Raw genomic sequence first — 23,132 nt, 5'->3', positions numbered from 1 at the left:
CTAGGACTCTGCTCAGAAAAGCAGAAAGCAGAGGCAGGGCAAACCTGAGCCCAGGTAGAGCTCCGGGAAGGAGTGATTGTCACCAGGCTCTGAAGGATGTCATGGGTTTGAATTTTATCAACAGGAGCAAAGCGTGCAAATGACAATGACAAATACAATTCATGGCTTCTTGGAATGCCACCCAGGGACACTCTGGCTTACACACGTTCCTGTGCACACAGAACTCTGATTTCTCATCAAGCTTCAGAGGCAGCTTGGAGTTGGGAAGATAAAACGCGACCCCTGATCACCAACACATGTCTCTAATTGAACATCCCCAACAGGAGGCTGAGGTCACAGTGGTAGGCTGGGAGGTCCCCAACGCTCTGAATCTCAACTTTCAGCATCTCTAGATCGGGTAATATATTTCACCTGTACCACGTTAGAGAAATGTGTGGAGAAACTGCCCAGTGCCACACAAACACAAGGCATGGATTCTGATGCTACTTGGGGCCTGGGCAGGCATTCTTTTGCCGCATCCTGGAGCTCAAGGCCATCTGTGAAGATTCTTTGCTTGCAAGCCACCAGACTGACTCCAGCTAACTCAGGCCCAAGTGGGTTGAATGGGAGGTTGTGGGGCTGGCAGAATCAAAAGAAAGGCTGAGGGCTTGGACAGGACTAGCAGAGGTATCTCCAGCAGCCAGGGCACAAACAGACTCACTCCCTGGGGACTGTACCTGGTGAGCTGGTGCCATGGCTTTCTGTCTCTGCGTCATTCTGCTCAGGATTTAAATCCCTGAGAGATTCTGATGGCGTGGATCAGCTCTCTTCTGGCCAGGGTGTGGCCAGGCCCACCAGACTGCATGCTATCGGGAAGCAGGTTCCCCCAAAGAAATGCTGATGTACTACTACCAGAAAAAAAGGGGGGAAAGCAGGCAGGCAGAAACAGCAGCTGTCTACCCCAAAGTCCTACATGAAGAGGTTCCAGCCACATTTCCCATGGTGTCCCCGCCACACACAGTGTCCCCTCCTCTTCATTATTCCCCATTGCTTCCGGTTCATGCCCTGTGCACTCTGGGACGCCCTTCCTAAGTAGTTCTGCACTCTCCTGCCCACATCATGTGGACCTCTTCCTGGTTTCTGCCTGTCGTGCATTAAGGTTTGGGTTGGATTGCACATAGGTTAAGGAATAGGTTTTACTGGGGAAAGGGAAACCTTACAAAGCTGGTGCTTCCATACCCCATGGAGAGAAGGCATTGCTGGGCCCATAGCAAGGATCTGATTTCCAGCAGGAACCCATTGGCCCCTATCTTCTCCCATTTATAGGGCAAAAGTGAGGAAACAGCCTTGGGAGAGGAACACACTTGGTGCCTTTAGTCCAAACTTGGGGTGCCAACCATGTAAAGGAAATGTCTGGGGTCACCATACTTGAACTTGGCATCCATAGAAAGTTAGAGTACCCCCAAAAGGATGAAGGAAGCCATAGTCCTGTGGAAAGCTAAGTTTGAGTACAGCACCTCTGTTGGGTGAATGGGGAAGGATCCTGATCCTGGCTAGCTTATTTCCGGGCAACCCACATGCCCAACTCCAAAGCCACTATTTGCATAATTCTTTTACTGGTCCACACTCCTAATCCCCAAGCCCCACAAACTAGACAGCTGTCATTTCTCTGAACTCTTTGATGGGGTTACCTTGAGAATTCGTCCTCTTTTCCCTGTTTCTATCTTTATTCGTCTCTGCCCAGGCTCATGCTCTTTTTTTTTTTTTTTTAAGGATTTTATTGGGGAAGGGGAACAGGACTTTATTGGGGAACAGTGTGTACTTCCAGGACTCTTTTTCCAAGTCAAGTTATTGGCCTTTCAATCTGAGTTGTGGAGGGTGCAGCTCAGCTCCAGTTGCCGTTGTTAGTTGCAGGGGGCACAGCCCACCATCCCTTGCGGGAGTCGAACTGGCAACCTTGTGGTTGAGAGGACACGCTCCAACCAACTGAGCCATCTGGGAGGCAGCTCAGCTCAAGGTGCTGTGTTCAATCTTAGTTGCAGGGGGCGCTGCCCACCATCCCTTGCGGGACTCGAGGAATCGAACTAACAACCTTGTGGTTGAGAGCCCACTGGCCCATGTGGGAATCAAACTGGCAGTCTTTGGAGTTAGGAGCGCGGAGCTCCAACTGCCTGAGCCACGGGGCCTGCCCCCAGGCTCATGCTCTTGATTTTAGATGTCTGTAGCCCTGTATCCTCTACTAAACTGGCATCTCTTCAAGGACATCTCACACGTGTCCCTTATCTTTGCACTCCTGTCACTAATTCGCAGCTTGGTCCAGATGGGCTCTCCATACAAAATCTAGGATTGACAAACGAATGAACAGTTTCAACTGCAAGATGGAAATCTACTCAGAGATGCAGTTAGAATGGATCAGCCAAAGTAGCTCTCTAGAAAACCAAGAAGGTGGCATGGATGACAACACTCCCAGGAATGGACGGACTAATGGGGAGAAAGCTTGTATGGCGTGAGGGCTGGGTATAGAGTCGTGTTGTTTAAAACATGGATTCCATCAACAAATACTCTCGAGCATCTACTACACATCAGGCACTGCGCAAAGCCCTAAAATACACCAGTGAATAAAGCATTGACAGCCCCCACCCTCACCGATTTAACTGGATATGCTTTCACTTCCTCTACACCCTGGGAGTGAAGTTTCTTTGCCTCACTAAATCCTTAACACTTCAAGATAAACTGGGCCCTTCTCAGATCCAGATTTACTTGTGCATGGCACTAAATCAGAGGGAAAATTGGACCAAAAGGTCCCTGTATTTGTTAAGAATTAAGCAACAATAACAACAACAAAAACCTCTCTTTCCTTTAATCCCCAGACATTCACATGGTCAAGATCTGCCCTGCAGCTTGTTATTAGGCCAGAGACACAGCACGGTGTGGCATTGTTTTGAGAGACTTGAAAGTCTTCAAAACCCAAATGGCTTAAATGTAGCATGCTGTCTCTGTGAGCTGTCACTCACAGATTGCTCCAACCATTGATCTAGTGAGAGTGAGGACAGATCAATAGTTGGGTAAGGAGAGGTCTGGCTTTCAAGTCCATGCTCCTCTCACTTGCTGGCTCCGGCCTTGCAGAGGGATGGGGGAGAGAAGGCACTGGGTTATTCTGAAAGCCTTGGCTTCATCACCAGGAGTTAACCTTGGAGACTGTAAAGCATAGGACGCTGATTCTACAGATATTATGAGTGAGGAGCCGTATCCCTGACTTCCACAAGCACTTCCCTGGTTCAGTTACCCCCAATTATAGTTGTTTAAAAGCATTGCCCATTGTGTGTTAGTCTATCTCCTTGAGAACAAAGAGACCATCTTATTCTTTTCTCTATCCTTAGCACCTAGTAAGTACTCAGTAAATGTCTCATGAATGAAGGAACAAACACCCAGTTGTTACATGCAGCCCATCTTATGGCACTTATGGAAGGAAGAAATGGAAGCATCAGGAGTGGGGTGGGGGAGTTCGGGAACAGGAAGATAGAAAAGGGGGAAAGAAAAAGCAGAGGACAACAAAGGCAAAGGACAGAATGCAAAGCTGCAGGAGGGAGATGCAAACTTAGAAGGTCGGAGCCCAGTGGCTTCCAGGAGGATTCCAGGAAAACATTGATCGGACTCTGTGGTTCCCTAGGGCTGATTGCTGAGAGTGGATTCCTGGTATCACTTCTTTCTGAAGTGCGAATTAGAAGATTAGCCATTGTTCAGAGCTCTTTTGCCACTCTTTATCTCCGCCAGCTCCACTGTGATGGGGACAACTTCGGGGGAACTAATTTTTCTGTACTACAGCCCCAAAGCTAGAATACTATGAGAGCCAGAAGAAACCAGATTTGGCTCCGTGAGCTGGCTCACAGGGGTCTTCTTGGCCCTCTGGTTGAAAACCGAGGTTTCTGCATCTACACTGATCATCCATAGCCCTGGATTTCATTATCCTTACACAATTCCATCTGTCACACAAAAAAGTAGAAAAACAGAAAAGCAGAGGATAACGGGAACTTTTGGGGTTCCTATGTCCCATTTATTAACTCTTACTGTGTGCCAGGCACTGCCCTCAGCAAATCACATAGATCATCTCACTTAATCCTCACCTTTGATGTAGGCATTTTTATTATTCCCATATACCGACGAGGGAACTAAAGTTGAGAATGAATAACTTGCCCAAGGTGAGACACCTGATCCCCATCAGAACTCATACTTGAGAGGCTGGTCAGACTGCAGAACCCATTCCCTTCACCACGAGGGCGCGGAACTACCAGCCCCCAGGAGGCACCAGCTCACTGCTGGGTATGGCACGGTGGTGCAGGTGGTGCTAAGGATGACACCCAGTAACTAAACTGTTATTACTAAGCATTTAGTTTGTGCCCAACACTGTACTAAGTGATTCACAGACACTCTCCTATTGAAACCTCCCAACCACCCAGTGAGGTAGGTTTTATGATTTATTTGTAGACGAGAAACTTGAGGCCCAAGGAGATTGAGGGGCTTAATCAAGGTTGCGCAGTGTGTCATACAGCGGCAGAGCTCAGCATGGAAACAGTCTACCTGGCTCTAAAGACGATGCCAAGGCTGGGAAGGGTTAAACAAGAGGATTGCTTCACTGACTGGAGTTCACTCTGATTCACAGAACCTTCCAGGAGGAAGAGATCTCCAGGGATCATTTGACTCACCCCTCTGCCTTTGGGTGGGTAAGCCATTATTATCTGCTTTTGATAGTTGCGATGGGGTCAGGGAAATAAGGGGCTCATTCAACATCATGCAGCCTGGATATTCAGAAACGTGTCTGACACCATCTCAAGTCCCCCTAAGATTGTTGGGTGATTATAAGTTGTGTGCTCCATCTCCGCAGGCTCGCTCGGCTCTTCTCCACTTCATTCCCCCAACTGGGCCCACCTGATGTCCTGGGGTCTTGAGCCCCTTACGACTCCTGCCTCTGCTGTCCGTGTTGATCCCTTTCTCTCCCTGGAGTTTCTCTCTGGGTGTCCCTCCTGACCCTGTCAGGCAGCTAAAGTCAATCTGATCAAGCTTATTTGCACTAAAGCATTGCTGGCTTATTATGGCAATCCTTCCAGGTAACTGCTGCATGTTAAAACACCCCATCTAAATCCTGGACCAATGCTGTACACTGCAGCAGCGTGGCAGGCAGCCTTTTGGTGAGGTTTTCTTTCTACGTAGGCAAATCACCTGCCTTACCCATGAAGGCGTCTCCGCAGCACTTACCAGTGCAGACAGGTCTTTCTTGGCAGAGCTTCAGCTGCCTTAATCTGCAAAGTGGGGATGGAGACTTTTGCCTGGAAGGAGGGGATTGGGTCTGCTGCTCTCCTGCAGCACTGAGATCAATCTAATTCCAGAAGTCTAATCTGAGGAGGCAGAGGCTGTCAGGCAGCCAGCAACATTAATGAGAAAACGGGAGTAAACACAATGTGCGTGTTGTCTGCTCAGGTCGGGAGAAGGTGACTTGGGGCCAGTCTGCGGAGTCGGGTTCCCTGGGGTGTGTACACGCGGTCTAGGTGCCTCTTTGGAGGAACAGTGTGCTCTGAGCTAATGCATTCAGGGACACGGATGAGGGCTTAGACAAGTGCCTATACCTGGATAGCTTCTGGAGAATCTTTCATGTACTTGAATCACAGCTTAGATCTGCCCTCTGTGATCCAATTAATGAGGAGTAGCACACACACAAAGCCCCTCGGTGTGGGATAAAAAAGACATGCTCAATAGGAATGCAAGAGGGAAAAATCAATAAATGATTGAAGAGCTTCTGATTCACTGCCTGGGCACACACCTCACAAAGCGGGGCTTCTTCTTTTCTCTGCATTGCGAGATGCGAACATCAGGAGTAAGAGAAAGGTGCCATTTGACTGAGTCCCCTGTAATGGGGAGCATCTTTTATCAAGCATGTACACAGGAGGAGCTGCCATTTCCTGACAACTGATTTGCTTTAATCGACCAAATACTTTTATTCCTTGCTCATGACTTTGAGGGGAAAATTTCTTAGCAGAAAACAAGTGAAAGATGGGTAATGGAGACCTCGTCCACGGATCTGTGAAGAGAAAGTAGGAGCAGAGAGGCAGGGACCGGTGGAGTTTAGGGTGAGAGTGGCACAGGCTGTCTTAATTACTCTTGGGTTTTCGGTGACCTGGTAAGGTGAATTAAAAGGACACGACTTACCTTTTAAAATCTCTATTATAGAGGAACTATAGCATAGGGTAAGGTTGCAAATGCAATGCCCATGGGGGAAAACAAGTAACATGAATAAGTAGCTTGGACACAGGCACGCACACTGGAAGGATGCCAGGTGAGGATAAAGGCAGAGATCAGCGTGATGCTTCTACAAGCCAAGGAATGTTAAAGGTTGGTAGTAAACCACCAGAATCTAACAGAGTCACGGAACAGATTCTCCCTCACAGCCCTCAGCAGGCACCAAGCCATACCAACACCTTGATCTTGGACCTTTAACCTCTAGAACTGTGAGACAATATATTTCTGGTGTTAAACCAGCCAGCCAGTTTGTGTACTTTGTTACAGCAGTCCTAGCAAACTAATACATCTGCTGAATTCCAATGGCTTAAAACAACAGTTTATTTCTTGCATATGCTACATGCCCATTTTGTGTTTGCAGGGGCTCTGCTACCATAGTCTTTCAGGTACCCACGCTGACGGAGCAGCCACCAGCTTCAGGGTTCATCTCAGCAAGGGAAGAGGGCCTGGAGAGAATGGCACACCAGCTCTTAAATACACTGCTCACATTTCATTGATCAAATCAAGTCACATGGCCATGCCTAATATCGAGGGGAAAGGAAGCATAATTATCCCATTACCTGCAAAGAGAAGAAAATGAGGTGATGGGCACAAGTAAAATCTATAATGATTATTTAAGAATATCTACATAGAAAAATGATGGGTTAGAAATGTACTGAAAAGCACTTGTCGATTATTAGAGTACTTGGATTACTATACTTTTTTAAATTTTCCAAGTTTTTTTTCCCCCCTACAAAGGATATGTATTACTTTAATAAGCAGGGGGAAAAGCCGTTTACTTTTTAAAATAAAATAAAGGTTGGCTCACTTGTCGAAGGTTAATAAATGGATGGACCAGAAAAAAACTCAACTCTGTGGAATGAAATTTCCTTATTCGAAAGGCTATACACATAAGATGGACATGGACACCACCAGGCTGAGTTTATTATTGCCTAGAAACCTGATGATAAAGTGGATAACTTTGAACAGTGACATTCCCATTTACCATGTTTATATTCATAAGATAACCTCCCAGGAGGGAGGCTGATTCAGGAGATGATGGGGAGGGGATGTTTATTCAAGGGAAGATAGTCTGTGGACATGGAGGAGAAGAAGGTAGATGATGGATGAGAGACGGTGTCTTATGGCAGGTTCCCCAGAGATGATACTGTATTTGCATGTGATTTATTAAGGGAGTGTTCCCAGGAGAAACTGATGAGGGAGTCGGGGTAGCAGAACACTATGGAGAAGAGCGCAAGACAAAGTGTGATTTCAGGCACAATCCCAGCCTTATCCCGGGGAGAGCTATGGAGCTTAAATTACACGTTCGAGTGGCCCTGACTTGAGGTAAGGGTGTTCATACTCCTGCTCAGATCGGTCACTGGCTCCCAGGCACTTCCCGTCTCTGAAACTGAGGGCAGAGCAGATCTGGGGGCCCAAGGGCGAGCCTCTGAAGAAAGTCACAGGGGTGAGTGATTAGAAGCAAAGCACACAGAAGCTGTCCAAGGAAACACAGAAATGGAGGGAATGTAAGGGGCCCTGAGGCAGCCCTGAGGGTGCCCACTACAGCTGGAGACTCTCTGGAGACAGGTGTTGGCCCTTCAGATAACTGTACAGAGCCTACGTAAGAGCCCGTGGGAAAGGATTTTACTGAAGACAGACAATAGGGCCCTTAACCTGTTCCTTGCTGGCAGTGGTGGGAGGGACCCAGGTGGCTTTTGGCCACAGGTGCCTCTATCAGCTGTCGTTGGGAAGGACTGGCAGATGGTTTCCAATCCACAAGGGTGGCTGAAAAAAATGTGCATTGTATTGACCACAGAGGAATTCCTGACACATAGTGAGGAATGGAGAACAAGTTGTTGAGTGGGCTTGGTGTCCTTCTGATGACATGACAGGATGGGGAAATTCCCCGTGCTTTCTCTCATATCATCTCCACTGGAATCAAGCTTGCCTGCTTCTCTCTCTCTCTCTCTCTCTCTCCCGCTCTCTCTCTTCCCTCTCCTTCTCTGTCTCCCTCTCCCATTCTCCTGCTAAGTGCTACAAGGCAGTAAGGCAAAGTTTTCCCAAGGCCTGCATGAGACCAAGCACAGGGATAAAACTTGCAGAGAAGTCAGAGCTGGTTTCAAGTCCTCACTGCGTGACTTACTAGCTGAGTAAATTAATGTCCCTGAATCTCAAGTTCCTTACATATAAAATAGGGAATGATAAAACCTGTACCTGTCAGGACTGTACAGAAGTTGGAGGGAAGTGCAGCCTTTTTGAGTCTTAATTTCTTCATCCATACAATAAAGTTTAATAAAGTTAATGATAAATGATGATGATGATGATGATATTGATAGGTTTGCTGGGATCGAGGTGGGGGTTTAAGAACTAAATAGAGCAGTGTGCTGTAAATAGATTACTGTACTTGGCCCATCCTGGCCCCCCCTCCACCCGCCAAGTCTCCTTAAAGATAAGAAGAACGGGTCTTTCCACTCTTGCCACTACTGGGCAGGTTATTTTTCATATAGGCTTGGAACCTCATCCAAGTGCTGCATCTTGTTTTCTAATCAGAATCCTTCTCTTTTCCTTCCAGCCATCGTGATCTTATGACCATAGTTGTCTCTGGGTGAATAGACACAGCCCCCCCCCCGAGGGAAAGAAACTCCATCAGGCCGGGCCTGCTGGGCTGGGTGGAATAACTACGAATGAGGAAATGCCAAGAACCTTCTCTCTCTCCTGAGAAATGCTTTGGGCCAACCTGGACCTGTTTAATTTCCAGGCCAGAAGCATACATTGAATCCTGCGCCATACGCCTGTCTTGCCACCTCTTTCTGCAGTAATCTAGATGGAGATGAATAGGGTCACTCTAAGAGGGACACACACAGGGGTGCTGAGTCCTTTGTGTTCATAGGGTTTGAAAGGACGGATCTCTAACAAGTCTAATTTAATGTCGGCTCAAGTGAAAGCGCGGTGAATTCCAGGCCAGAAAGAATAAACTGGGATGCCATAGAATGACAGAGATAATTTAATTCAACTCCCTCGCTCAATAGATAAGGAACCTGAGGCTCATCGAGTGAAGGGTGGGCTGATGTGTCCACAGCCACGTACCAAACCAAGACAAGGCCGGGGCTGCCTGGGTCCTGGGCCAGGGCTCTGGGCTGTCATTCGTTTCTGCACCATTGTCATGATTTTGCTATGTACACACCATCTGTACTTTTATTAACATGGTTCCTTTACTACTTGAATTGACTCTATCTTTTATTCCTAAATAAATTTATTTTGAAAGGAAACTGCTGTAAAGAGAAAGCAAGGATCGTTTGCCACAAATAGAAGGCAGCTATAAAAATAAATGCTGTATGAAACAAAGCAATACAGTTCAATTTTAGCAAGGCACTGCTGTGGGTGAAGAGATCCCTCACTCTCTCCATTAAAAGGGAGATTCATAATGTTAAAGAACCTAAAAGGAATAGCTTTCTTATCATAGGAGATTTTTTTAAAACTTTTAAAAATTTATTAAAGTGTGTTTTTCCAGGACCCATCAGCTCCAAGACAAGTAGTTGTTTCATTTTAGTTGAGGAGGGTGCAGCTCACAGTGGCCCATGTGGGGATCGAACTGGCAACCTTGTTGTTAAGAGCACCACACTCTAACCAACTGAGCTAACCGGCCACCCCAGGAGATGGTTTTTAAATGCATTTGGGGACCACCTAAAATTGTCTCTCATATCCTGAGTGGCTAAGTTGGTCAGGAAAGGAAAACATGTGAGAAAGTTTTAAAGGAAGTCTAATACTTTACAGTACCCGGGTTAGAATCCCAACTGTGCCACTTACAGGCTACAAGACTTGGAGCAAGTGACTTAACCTCTTTCTGCCTCAGTTTCCTCACTTATAAAATGGGAATAATAGTGTGTGTACCATGGGATTGTTGCAAGTATTAAATTAGATAGAACATATACAGTCCTTAGAACAGTACTTAGAACGGAGCAAGCACACAATAGCATCAGGTGTTACTGTAATTAGCATTATTAAAACTTAAATAATCTTTATAGCTGGATTGCAAACCTTATTTGTAAAGGATCAGATAGTAAATATTTTAACCTTTGTTGTCTATATGGTCTCTGTTGCAACTACATCACTCTGCCATGTAGGGACAAAGTGACCACAGGCAGTACATAAACAGGCATGGCTATGCGCCAATAAAACTCTACTTACAAAAATAGGAGGCAGGCTGGATTTGGCCCGCAGGCTGCAGTCTGTGCTAGAGGCTTATAGGTGTGGAAAACAAAAACAGGCCAAATGCTTTCTAGACTATTTTGAATAAAATACCTATCCCTATGGGATAGCATCCTATCTCCTACCTTAGCACAAATCCCAAACTTTTGAAGTCAACCTCAGACACCTGAAATGTAGATTCTATTCTTACTGGCTGCCATCATCTCAACTGTTCCCCAAATGGCCATGGGACTGAACAGGTCCTGAACTTGAGGTAGAATCAAGGTTAAAAGCAGGGGGAGTCAGAATCTTGTGTTTGCCACTCGTCCTGCAAGGGGGATCATTTTCTTTTTACACACAAGAAAACCGCAGCTCAGCAGGGTGGAGTAATTGCCCAAATGTCACATAGGCAGCAAGCTGACATCAATTCCACAAACACGAAATTTGGTTCGAATCCAGAAACCCTAGGGCCAGCTGCATGTTGTCATGGTGCTTCCTTTTCCTGTTTCTAGTCTCCATGATAAAGGAGGGGAGAGTGTGAGAGGGAATGACTTCGAGTTAGAAATGATGCTGATGGGCTAGGGCACAATTGTGACCCAAGGAGGAGGGAGAATATGGTCCTCAGAGATCACACGATAGAGTGGAAAGTGCACAGAGCCCGACCTGCTCTGTGTCTCACTGGTGAACCCGAGCTGTGGACCTGGGCAGATCTCCACTTTCTGCATCTCACTTTCCCCAAATGTACTAAGAAGAAGTGCATTTATCGATTTCAGACAGAGGGCCCAGTGCTTTCCAATACCTTTATCTCATTTTCTCTTCACAACAATCCTGAGATTTCTATGGCCATTGCACAGATGAGCAAGGTGAGGCTGCGAAAGGGCATTCCAACTGTCTGGGATCACAGCGTTGGTGAGTAGATTGTCTGGCTACAAGCCTAGGTTTTTCCAGTGCACAACATTCCTCAGAGGACTCTCCCTCCCCTCCAAGGAGAGAACACAAATGAGAAGGCAGTACACGGATGCTCTGTCGTTCTGGAATCAGAGCTCACTCATTTTGCACGCTTACCATGTGCTGGGCACTGTGTGAGGCCAGGCCCTCCAGACCCTACCAGCTGGAGTCTAATAGTATCCTCTTTCTGCAGATTGGGAAACTGAGGCTCATAGACCTTAAGTGACTTGTCCAAGGTCACTCAGCTATCAAGAAACAAGACTGAGGTTTGAATCCAGGTTAAATTCACTCCAAACCCCATGCATGTACTACCATGTTTGCCCGAAAATAAGACTTAGCCAGACAATCAGCTTTAATGCGTCTTTTGGAGCAAAAATTATAGTAAAATAATTTAGTAAAATAAGTCAAATAGCAAAATAAGACCAGGTATAATATAATGAAATGTTATATAATATAATGTAATGTAATATCATATAATATAATATTGGGTCTTGTATTAAGTTTTGGTCCAAAGGAAGACCCATTGGAGCTGATTGTCCGGCGAGGTCTTATTTTTGGGGAAACCTGATAGGATGGCTATAGAGTTTATTGTCCACCCCAGGCCACTTTGGAGTGAAAGGCACTATTACTAATTCTGCCGGGAGAGCAGGCAGAAACAGGGACACGGGGTCATCCCAGCTCTTGACCACTGGGTTCTCCCCAACCCTCAGGACCAATACGAATCGTGATGACATGAAGAGGAAACCTACTATAGCTGGCAGCACCGCCATTTTTATTATTCCAATTAACACTTATATTGGTCTTAGGAAGCATTTTAGGAATGAGGTAAAGTCCTGTGGAAATGAGGCATTTGGGATTTTGTGCTTGAGAGTTTTTGGAAGGGGTGAATTTAATTGCCTCTGGAGTAGCTACAAGAAGTAGTCAGAGTAGCCGGCACGCTCCCCCCCCCCCCCCCACTTTCCTTCACCCTCTGACTACAGGCACTGGATGAAAAGGAGAGATGGATTAAAAGAGTGCTCCAAGGAAATGGAGATAAATAACTTTAGATTTGGCATAAGATTTGGCAAGGAATATCTTAGATCCAGAAATGACACCAGGCCATTATCAGACTATTGCTTGAAACCACACATACCTCTCACTCAAGGCTAGTATCAGCTGGGGCAATGATGGTAGCTATCTCCACTAAACACTTGGAGGCACGCTGGGGAGAATATTCTGCATCGGAATTCCCAGAATTCTACCACAAGGGCCTTATCCCTCTGGGTAAAGGTTTCATTCCTCTAGGAGACCAGTTGTAAGAATCAACAACCATAGAAGCATTTGAGTTCATTACCAGTCGTCAACATGCTGGAGCCTATTACGTCTCAGATTTCCTTTTGGTGGGATGTAGGAAAGGTTAAGTTGTGATAGACATGGGCAGAGGGGAAGCTTGGGGACGTGGGTTTTTGCCGAACGAGGTTACCTTAGTGTGGGGTCCTGGGCAGTCAGGAGGCAGCAAAATAGGCTTTGGGGCCTAAGTGGTGGCCAGCAGAGCGAGAGTGCAGGGGGAGAAGATGGCACCAGGAGGGTGAAGTCCACCACTGCAGCCTTGACCACGTCAAACTCCAGGGCAACGACCCTGCAGAGACTGACAAGGTCACGGGAATCATACGAGGCACAGAGGCTGAGGAGCCAGGACCCTGGGGGACCGAGGCAGCTCTGCTCATGTGTGACTCCAATCACCTGTGATGCCTCCTGGACCAAGCATGAAGCTGAAAGTGAAATAATCTGAGGTCTTTTTCAGTTCCAATACCAAATGTGATTCAGCAAGAGTTACTAAGTGAATCTTGCTGTGCCTAAGTGGGTAGCTTAGAGCTGAGAGGCTCTTGATTGGAGAGCGGTCGCGATGCAAACCACCCAGCTCTCCCTTCCATACTAGCCCTTCTCCTTGCCAACTCTTGGTGACCAGGGGAACTTTTAACCTCTCCTTGTCCCATTTCTTCTACTCGATCTATAGAGCAGGGGCAGGAAAGAAGGGCCAGCAAGAGGGAAGGGTGGCAGGGCAAAGGCTTCTGGTAGGCCCTACCTCCAGGGGTCCCTCCTTGAGGGGGTCAGGAATTGGCTAAGAGAAAGAAAAGTCAAGATCCTTAGCTGCTAATTGCAGCAAAGATAAAAATCTTATCTGGAGATGGCCTGAGGGCAACCCCACTCAATCTAATTCCGACCTGGGCTGTGTCTACTTGGACAGGGCCAAGTTCACTCCTTAGCCCCAGCCTTTTCCCTGGAGTTGGTGTCCACCAAACCTCTTTGGAGACTTGCTGAAATGCTTTTACCCTCATATATTCTCTTCTGAAAGCTTATTGGATATGTGCTGCAGCTGATTTCCAAGAGCAGCTCCAGGAGCAGTTTGGCTTTGTGTTGGGAACGAGGCTTTAGGAGGTGATAATAACATTTCTAAGTCCCAACTGGGCCTGCCTGGCCACTCAGGTGCCCGCCTGTTGATTCCCACCGAGGACTCTATATATTAAAAGGGTTGGCTGTGGAAGGAAGAGCAACTGCGCGCCTTCCTGTTCATTCTGCGACGCAACAGCAGCCTCTGGTGGCCATAAATAGAACTACAGGCACTCTAGTCTCCAAGTTTCTGGATTTTCTTCACTCTTTCCCTTTATATTTATTGAGACCTACTGTGTGCCAGCCAAGGCTCTAGACACTGTGGACAAAACAAAGTCCTTTCACTCATAATGTTTACACTTTAGTATGTGTGTGGGGGGGGCAGAAAATATACATACATGTTAGTGTACATGTATGTAGATGTTCAGAAGAACTACAGAAAAATAAAGCAGAAAAGAGGGATAGGGACAAGAGGAGGGCAACACTTTTCAATAAGATGGTCAGAAAAGCCTCACTGATAAAGTGACTGTGGGGACAGAGCCAGGAGTGCAGTTTCCAGGCTCTCGGCCTCACGTGGAAAGGTGCTGGCTCAGGTAGTAAATGGCCATCAACTGTGATTGGATGGCCGTCAGCTGTGGCTAGTTGGCTGTCAGCTGTAACCAGTGAGCCATTGGCCACTAGTATAACTGCTGTGGCTACGCTAGCAGAAAAATGGGGGCTAGCAAGAAGATGGGGGCTGGCAAACGCGGATTGCAGTTACAATGACAGGTTGCAGATTGTGTGGCTCCTGCTTCCTGTGTCTCCCGCCCAGCCGCCATTGAGAATATAGTAGTATGACTCCCCTACCTATGGCTCCGTGGGTGTTCCTTTTTGGCCTCACCATGTCCTGCGTTCTTATGTGAGGAGCGGGAGCAGAGACCCTGCAGGCTGCCCTGCATGACAGTGACATTTAAGAGGGACTTGAGAGAAACGGGGAGGGATATCCAGGCAGATGAAACAGCAAAGATTCAAGGCCTTGAAGTGAGAGGGCACCTGGCTGTTTTAGGAACAACAAGGAGGCCAGCTTGACTGGAACACACTGAGTGAGGGAAGAGTGCAAGAGATGCTGTCTGAGAGGCTGTGGGGCCAGATCACGGAAGGCATGGCCCCCAAGTGTGTTCCCAGCTTTGCAGCATCAAGTCACCTGGGAACTTGTTACAAACGCAAATTATTGGGCCCAGCCCCGACCTACTGAGTCAGAAACTCTGGGAGTGGGTTCTGGCTGTCTGTATTTTAACAAGCCCTCCAGGTGAGTCTGCTGCTGCAGTCTGGGAACCACTGAGATGAGCATGCCTCGTAGGCCATTGTGGGGACTTTGATTTTTATTCCGAGATGAGAAGCCACTGGAAGCTTTGGGACAGAAGAGGGACATGAGCTGACTTTGAAAAAAATACACTTGTGCTCTAGTCCTAACCCCAGAGATTCCAATTTAATTTGTCTGACACATGGGCTGGGCATTGTAATTTCTAAAACTCTCCAGGAGCTCAGCTGGGAGGCCAGTGCTGTAGCTTAGACCGGAGTGGCAGCAGTGGAGGTGCTGAGAAGTGGTCAGATTCTGGATAGATTTTGAAGGTAGAACTATGAAGATTTTCTGATGGATGCAATGCAGGGTGCAAGAGAAATTGAACAGTCCGGATGACTCCCAGGTTTTTACCCTGAGCAAGTAGAAGGATGCAGTTTCCATGTGCTATGATGGGGAGACAGTGGGAGGAACAGGTTCTCCGGGGAAGGGAATCAGGAGTTTGAGTTGGAACATGTTAAGTTGGAGATGTCTACGTGAAATCCAAATGGAGATGCTGGCTAGGTTCAGGGGAGATGTCTACGCTGGACATCTAAGCTTGTGAGCTGTCAGTGATAGGTGGTGTTTAAGGCCATAAGGCTGGATGAGATCACTTAGGGAGGGTCAATAGATTAATTAAAAAAGTTGGACCCAGACCTAGGGACACTCCAATGTAGAAGGAAACAGGAAGAGAACCAAGAGCCAGTGATGTCCTCGAAACCCAGGTGAAAAAGTATTTCAAGAAGGAGGAAACAGCAACAAGCTGCTGCGTGGCCAGGAGGGGGACTGAACATTGACTGCTGGATTTAGCAGCTTCAAGGTCACAGAAGAACACAATGACTGAGAACAGTGTCAGTGAAGGGATTGGGAGAGGGACAGGGCCTGTATGTAGAACAGGAGGAGAGACATTGGAGACACAGAGGACAAACAAGTCTTTTGCAAAATTTTGCTGTAAAGGGAGGGTGATGGAGGAGAATAGGGTCAACAACGGTCTTTTTTTTTTTTTTTTTACTATGAGAGAAATAACAACATGTTTGTCTTCCTTGGGAAAGATCTTCCAGCACAGGGAAAAATCAGTAGATATTTTAATAACAACAAACATTTATTAAACACGTTTATGCTCTCAGCACTGTGCTTAATGTAGCACATGAGTTATTTCCCACAAACATTTCCTCCTTACTACAATCCTGTGAAGAGGTTCTATTATTATTCCCACTTTATAGACAAAGGAGCCTGAGTGAGCTCTGAGAAATGAACTAATGGTCACGGAGACTCACAGCCAGTAAGATGGGACAGCAGAGGTCCCGCCCTGGAATCGGCTCCAGAGCGAGAGCCCTTGACCCCTGCTCTGCAAAGCCCAGCCATCAGGCTTCCTGCACGTGGGGACCCTTTTATGTCCTTGAACTTTTGATCCTCAGCTAGAAGGGATGAAACGACCGCCTACCCCGTCCTCACAGAGCTCCCCTCTGCATCAGGCTTCATGACCTCTCTCGCTCAGTGTAAACACTGCTGTAACAACAGTCCATATCCTTGGTAGAAGCAAAGGAAATAACATCTGTTCTGGGTCCACTGGTGTCCCCCCAAACTTCATGTCTACCTGGAACTTCAGCATGTGACCTTATTTGGAAATGGGTCTTTGCCGGTGGAAGAGAGGTTACAAATGAGTCATGCTGGATTAGGATGGGCCCTACATCAAGGGCTGTTGTCTTTATAAGAAACAGAGACCCTGGGAGACCCTTGGGGAGAATGTCATGTGACCATAAAGTCAGGTTGGAGTGATGCGGCTACAAGACCAGGGATGCCAAGGATGCTGGCAACACCAGAAGCCTGGGAGAGGCAGGGGAGGATGCTTCTGCAGAGCCTTCAGAGACAGCATGGCCCTGATCACAACTTGATTTCAGACTTCTAGCTTCCAGAACTGAGAGAATAAATTCCTCTTGTCTTAAAGCACCACATTGGTGGTAATTTACTATGGCAGCCCAAGGAAACGAATACAGTACCCACTGGTCAGAAGTTGGCAGTACGCCTGTGAAGGATTCTGTGGTACCCCCACGTGCCATGCACGTCAATGCGTGCTGCACTCCCTTGAGGTCACCGTTAGGTAAGAACACATGAAGGAGAGGCATAGAATGATACACCTGGGAGGGCCCATAGAGACAATGTAGTTCAGCCAGCGTATTTTAAAGACATGGAAGGTAAAGTGCAAGAAGGGCTAGAGGCTTCGCCGAGGTCACATGGCTATTTAATTGCAGGTGACATATCTGTTTGACTCACACTGCATTCTCTCTAACCTGAAACCCTGCCTCGTACTTAGCAGGTGCTCAGTAAACATTTATTGAATGAATGAATGAATGAATGAAACCCAAATGCCTGATCTCCAGTTCAGGATTTTTTTCAAATTATGTTCTCATGGCTTGCTAAGATTAAAACCAACACTACTTTGTTTACACTGGCAATTCCTTTTCTCCAACTGCTCAGACTAAAACCTATCAGCTATGGATTAATTTTTGTTGTTGAAAATGTCAAGGCTTCTTGGAGATCTAGCCAGAGAAAATTTCCAATATTGAAGCATAATGCTTTCCACCTAAAAAGGACTTTCCTGTTCCATTGCACATTCCTCTTAAATAAATGGCTGAGTATCCTAAAAACAGGGCGACCTAAAATTTACTAACATTATACCACCCCATAGACGGTAGTTATAGTTAGCCCCAGGCCTTGGAGATAAATTCTTGACTGGTTATTCACAAGGATAAAGGCAATATGACAAATAGGCACCATTTATCAGGTAACTATGGTGCATCAGCTTTTGGTAAGCAATTTGCTATGCTATAACCTCTCTTCGCAATAAAGATTAATGATTCTTTCCAAGGTATTGATTGTACACATGTTGTCCAATAAGGCAGCCACGAGTCTTGGGAGGAGCTCTTTACGGAGGTCTGACATTAGCAGTACAGGCTTGGTGAACTACAGGAGGATGCTATTCTTGGTTTTAAAACTTCTAAGAACTTATCTTACAGATAAAGTCCCTCAAGGGTGCAAAGACACATGTCCAGAGATATTTGTTACAGAAATGTGTGTAAGAGCAAAAGATTAGAAACATCTAAAATGCCCATCCACGGGGTTGGTTCAAAGGTACATCTCAAATAGGATGCCAGAAAGTCACTCAAAAGAATGAGGCAGGTCTACAGGTATTCTTGTGGGAAAATGTCCAAGATACAGGATCTGAACAATACAATCCCATTTATATAAAATAAATACAACGATATAAAAGGCATATACAAAGGAAGGTGGGAAAGAAGGATGGTATAATCTTACTTGTGTAAAAAAAAGACAATTATATACATATATATATGAAGAAAGGGAGGGAGGGAGGGAAAACATTCCTGGAAGAATGTATAAAGTACTGCCAATATATGGGAGTATATTGGCAACTAGGGAGCAAGGAGTAGGAAGCAAAGAAAAGATTTTTCCTTTTAAACCTAAAAGCCTTCTATACTGTTCATATTTTTAAACAATGCACATGTGTTAAGCTTATCATTTAAAACCCGGTTATTTAAAAATAAGAAAAGTAGAGGGTATGTGACTTGTTATTAACACCCTTGGGTTGCAAAGAGACCACAAAGAAACCACGCAAGCTTATTTCTGCACTGATACTCAGAAATTAAGAAAACGTTGGCTCTTAGTAGAATTTATCCTGATCCATGCAAGCTCAGGTTAATAATATGCTCAGAATAGATAGATAGATGATAGATAGATAGATAGATAGATAGATAGATAGATAGATAGATAGATAGAACAGGGATAGCAGCACTGAACACATTTAAAACAGTTTGGCCAAGCTGTTAGAAGAAAGATATTCCAGAGCACAAGTGTTGGACAGATGGATGGTGCAAGATGCTTCACAAAATGTTACTAAGTCTCAAAAAGATACAGAAAAATATACTATTTAGCATGAGTTTTTAATTAATAAAGGGCCTCTTTTTTTCCTGAAAGAAACATTAATTTCCAAATTCTTGCTCCTGCTTTAGTGGAGCTAATATGTGATCCATCAGATATTAAGCTATAAAATTATAGAGCGATCTTAATATTGACTGATTGCTTTCTCTGTGCCAGGTGTTTTAGCCTTCACAACCACCGGATGAGTGAGGAGTGTTTTCACAAAAAGGTAAACAGATGTTCAGGGAAGTTAAATCCCCTGTCCAAGGTCACTTGGTGAGTAGGTGCGTCTCTGTATTCCAGAGGGGGAGGGCCCTCAGGCATCATCTTATTCTGGTGGAGCGGAAACTGAGGTCCACAGCAGGGGGGGGGGGGAAGACGCTTGCCGAGGCCAGAGTCCAGGGGGCCCAGGACCCAGGCATCTATTCCCAGGGCATGTTTATCCTCCCTCCCTAACACACTTCTCTTTAGACCTCGGGTGTGTAACAGGTGTTTCAGACAATGCTGAACCAAATCAAAATGAGCTCTTACTTGGACAATTTTGTAATCGGCCTCCAATAATGAGGTTCCTTTCTGAAACTCGCACTTCCCAAACCTGAATACCCACTTCTCGAGTTTTGCACTGTCCCTGTGCTGGGCACCACCTGTCATCAATTCCATAGTTGGTGGAAGGTGGATTACTGTGGTACTACTTATTTTAACTTCATCTAAACCAAAATTATGTGTGAAAACACAGGTTGAGCGGTTACCTACTTTTCTCCTAACACGTATTTCGATGTGTAATGCTGAGGACATTACTCCCCTCATGAAAAGCAGCATTTAATTTGTTTCCCGGCCTGGACCTATGGGAAGAGGGGTCTGCTCTCTGGCCCCAGTAACTCTACAGCATCACCAGAAGCCACGCTGGTTTCCTTTTGTCTACTCAAATGCACCTTGGCTCTCACACCTCCGCACACGCTTTTTCATCTGCCTGGAACAACATTCTTTCCCTGAGCGGCTTTAGGCCATCTCTTTGGGGAAGCTTCCCCTGATCCCCAAGGTAGGCCTTTGAGAGTCTTGTCATACTGGTACTTACTTGACCACTGTAATCTTCCTCCACACATTGTGGGCTCCAAAAGGGCAGGGACAGCATTTTTCTTGTTTTTCACTCCGGGTATAGTCCTCAGTAGCCAGCCTACTGGTGCCAGGTGCCCTACTCGCTGATTAAATGAGAGAAGAGAAGAAAACCTATGCGATACACATAAGAGATCTCAGAAAGCATAACACTTCTACACATCTGTGATTTCAGAGTTTGTCATTATTTTATACCCAAATATAATGTAAGCCTATAATGATGTCCCCAAGTTATTGACAAAAGACTCTGTTCAGTGTGCTGCCAGAGAAAAGGGGCACTGAAATTCATTTGAAAACTATTTCCATTATTTTGGTCACATTGGAAAAAAAAACGTCTTACAATGGGAACATTAACTATATGAAAAAACAAAACACTTAGCAAAATACCTACTGATGCCAGATAAACAGTGTTACTCTACCTTGAATTAATGTAAGCTGTGTTTATAAATTTTTATATTACAAATGGGTACATTTCATTTTTCCCCATCTTACTCAGTCCCCAGGAGGTTCGCGGGTAATAAAACAAATGAATTTCTTTCTCCATTATTCTGTCATTGCTACTTTCAAATGGCATCTTGCCCACACACTCCAATATTTTTCTCATAAGTGGTAAGGCCTTCAGCATTCTCATTCATCTTAACTACCTCCTTTGTATTCCAAGAGACAAGTAGTGTATTAACTTCCATCTACATCAGAGAAGGAGGTAAATTGAGGCAAACATGTTAAATGATTTCTTTAAGTTATACAATTAATCAGTATTCACCCACCCATCTGTATCAATGATGCAACAAATGTTTAGTTGATTGCCAACTTGGTGCCAAGCTCTATTTTTGTTGCTGGGAGTATAACATGAAATAAGTTAGATAAGGTCCCTGTTTTCATGTAGCTGATGTTCTACATGGGGGAAATGGATAATAAACAAGTAAACAAATAAATACAAAACTAGTATCAAATAGTGCTATAGACTCAATGTTTCTGTCCCTCCCAAATTTGCATGTTGAAACCTAATCCCCAATGTGATGGCATTAGGAGTGGGCCTTTTGGAGGTGATTAGGTCATCAGGGGTGGGGCGCTCATGAATGGGATTAGTGCCCTTAGAGCTCTGTCCCCTTTCCACTATGTGAGGACACAGTGAGAAGACAGCCATCTGTGAATGAGGAAGTGGGTTCTCACCCGAAACCAAATATACTGGCACCTTGGTCTTGTACTTCCCAGCCTCCAGAATGGTGAGAAATAAATTTCTGTTGTTTCATCTACCCAGTCTATGGTATTCTGTTATAGCAGCCCAAAGGGACTAAGACAAATAGTGACAAATATTATGACAAAAATAAAAAAGAGTTATTATTAGAGTTATTTGACCCTGACTCTAACCCCAACCCTGGGAGCACCTACTGTTGTGTGGTTAGGGAAACCTCTCTGAAATGTTGACAAATGAGCTGAGATCTGGATGCCAAGAAGAAGTCAGTGAAGGGAATTTGGGGGACAGGAGGAGGGAGATCATTTAAGGTAAAGGGAACAACAAAACCAAAGGTTTTGAGGTGGGAGCAAGCTTGGTGTGTTCAAGGAACAGCAAGGTGAGGGTGGCTGGATGTTATGAGTGAGGTGGGTGATGAGTTCACACACAGGGAGAAGCCAGCTCATACAAGGTCTTGTAGGCAATGATAAGGAGTGTGGGTTTTCTTCCAGAATTTTCTTCTAGTGAGGGGAAGCACTGTAGAATACACGTAGAGGATGACATAATGTAATGTATGCTTTTGAAAAGTTCATTCTGGTTGCAGTGTGGAGAATGGATGACCAGGGGACAAAAGTGGCTGCAATGAGCTCAGGGGGGCCATTAAACAGTACAGGCAAGAAATGAGTCCATTTCGGACTAAGATGGTGTCAATGGAAGTAGAGTAATGGATGGATTAGATGTGTTTTCTCAAATGAGACACCAGTACTTGCTGACCTGGTGGAAAGTGAGGCAAATGAATCAAGGATGATGCAAGTTTTTGGCCTGAGCAAATGAGTAGATGGTGGTGCCATGTACTGAGAAAAGATGGTGGTAGTAGACATCGATGTATCATTTTGTGATCAGGGCAGGGAATCAAAACTTCTGTTCTTGACATATTAATTTTGAGATGCTTTTTAGAGATGCCTGTCCAAGTAGAGATGCCAAGCAGGGAGGTGTTGGATCCACAAATCTGAAAGAGAGCATTATAGCTGGAAATATCCATTTGGGAATCACCAGTGTGACAGTGGGTAATGTCACTAAGGAAGAGACTGCTGGTAGAAAAGTGGCAGCCAATCCCTTATCCCTAAGTCCCACATTGACCAATGGTAATGGTCATATATCACAGCACAACAATTTCACCCCTCCCATTCCATTAAATTAAACAAACATTCACTGTCTCTTCGATATGGTGCTACCCTAAAGAGTAAGGGGCTACCCAGATAGGCGACTAATACATGAGATGTATTAGTCTCATTAGCAACTTAAGATGGCAATCTCTTAAGTTGCTCACAAACTGGTAAGGAAAGAGTAACAATAATATAAAAGGTAGAATATGTGAACGTATTTCCAAGGATGTGGACGGGATCATCAAAAGATAAACTTGGGAAGATAGGTTGGGAGATCATGGAGGGTCAAGAAGTTGGATTTTATTTTTTTCTACTTAGATAACAGGACCCCATGGAAGACTTCTGAGTTCCATGATCAGATTAGCACATTTCCTTTCCCATCCACGGTGTATTCATCCTCCTGTGTCTAGCTGAAATCCCACCCATCTACAAAGTATTGCCCACTTTCTGCTACCACTCACTTTTCATCGTTCAGTCCTTCTGTATTTATCATCTAGTGCTAATCCATTTTAGCACTTGATGATACACTGTCTCTTTCAGATGGTTTATTGTAGGAACATCTTATTTTTTTAAATGGTCTATAAATTCCTTCTCAGCAGGACCCATGACTTAAATCCATAGTCTTAGGCTTACGGATAGGAACATAATAAGCCCTTAAACTATGCCT

General features: G+C 45.4%; 1 long non-coding RNA gene across 1 annotated transcript in view; it reads right to left on the bottom strand.

Annotated features, from left to right (window-relative positions):
* Nucleotides 1-22,536, bottom strand: part of LOC148758294 (uncharacterized) — an 83,165-nt gene extending 60,629 nt beyond the window's left edge. The window contains exon 1 of the long non-coding RNA XR_016021368.1: nt 20,088-22,536. This is a non-coding gene — a long non-coding RNA (uncharacterized LOC148758294). The remainder of the gene's footprint in view (nt 1-20,087) is intronic.
* Nucleotides 22,537-23,132: the final 596 nt, after the last annotated feature.

The sequence above is a fragment of the Rhinolophus sinicus genome, chromosome 5 (genome assembly GCF_057876585.1).
Source record: "Rhinolophus sinicus isolate RSI-liver-muscle chromosome 5, RSI-T2T, whole genome shotgun sequence".
Classification (NCBI taxonomy): Eukaryota; Metazoa; Chordata; class Mammalia; order Chiroptera; family Rhinolophidae; genus Rhinolophus; species Rhinolophus sinicus.
This window is presented reverse-complemented; position numbering and strand designations above follow the sequence as displayed.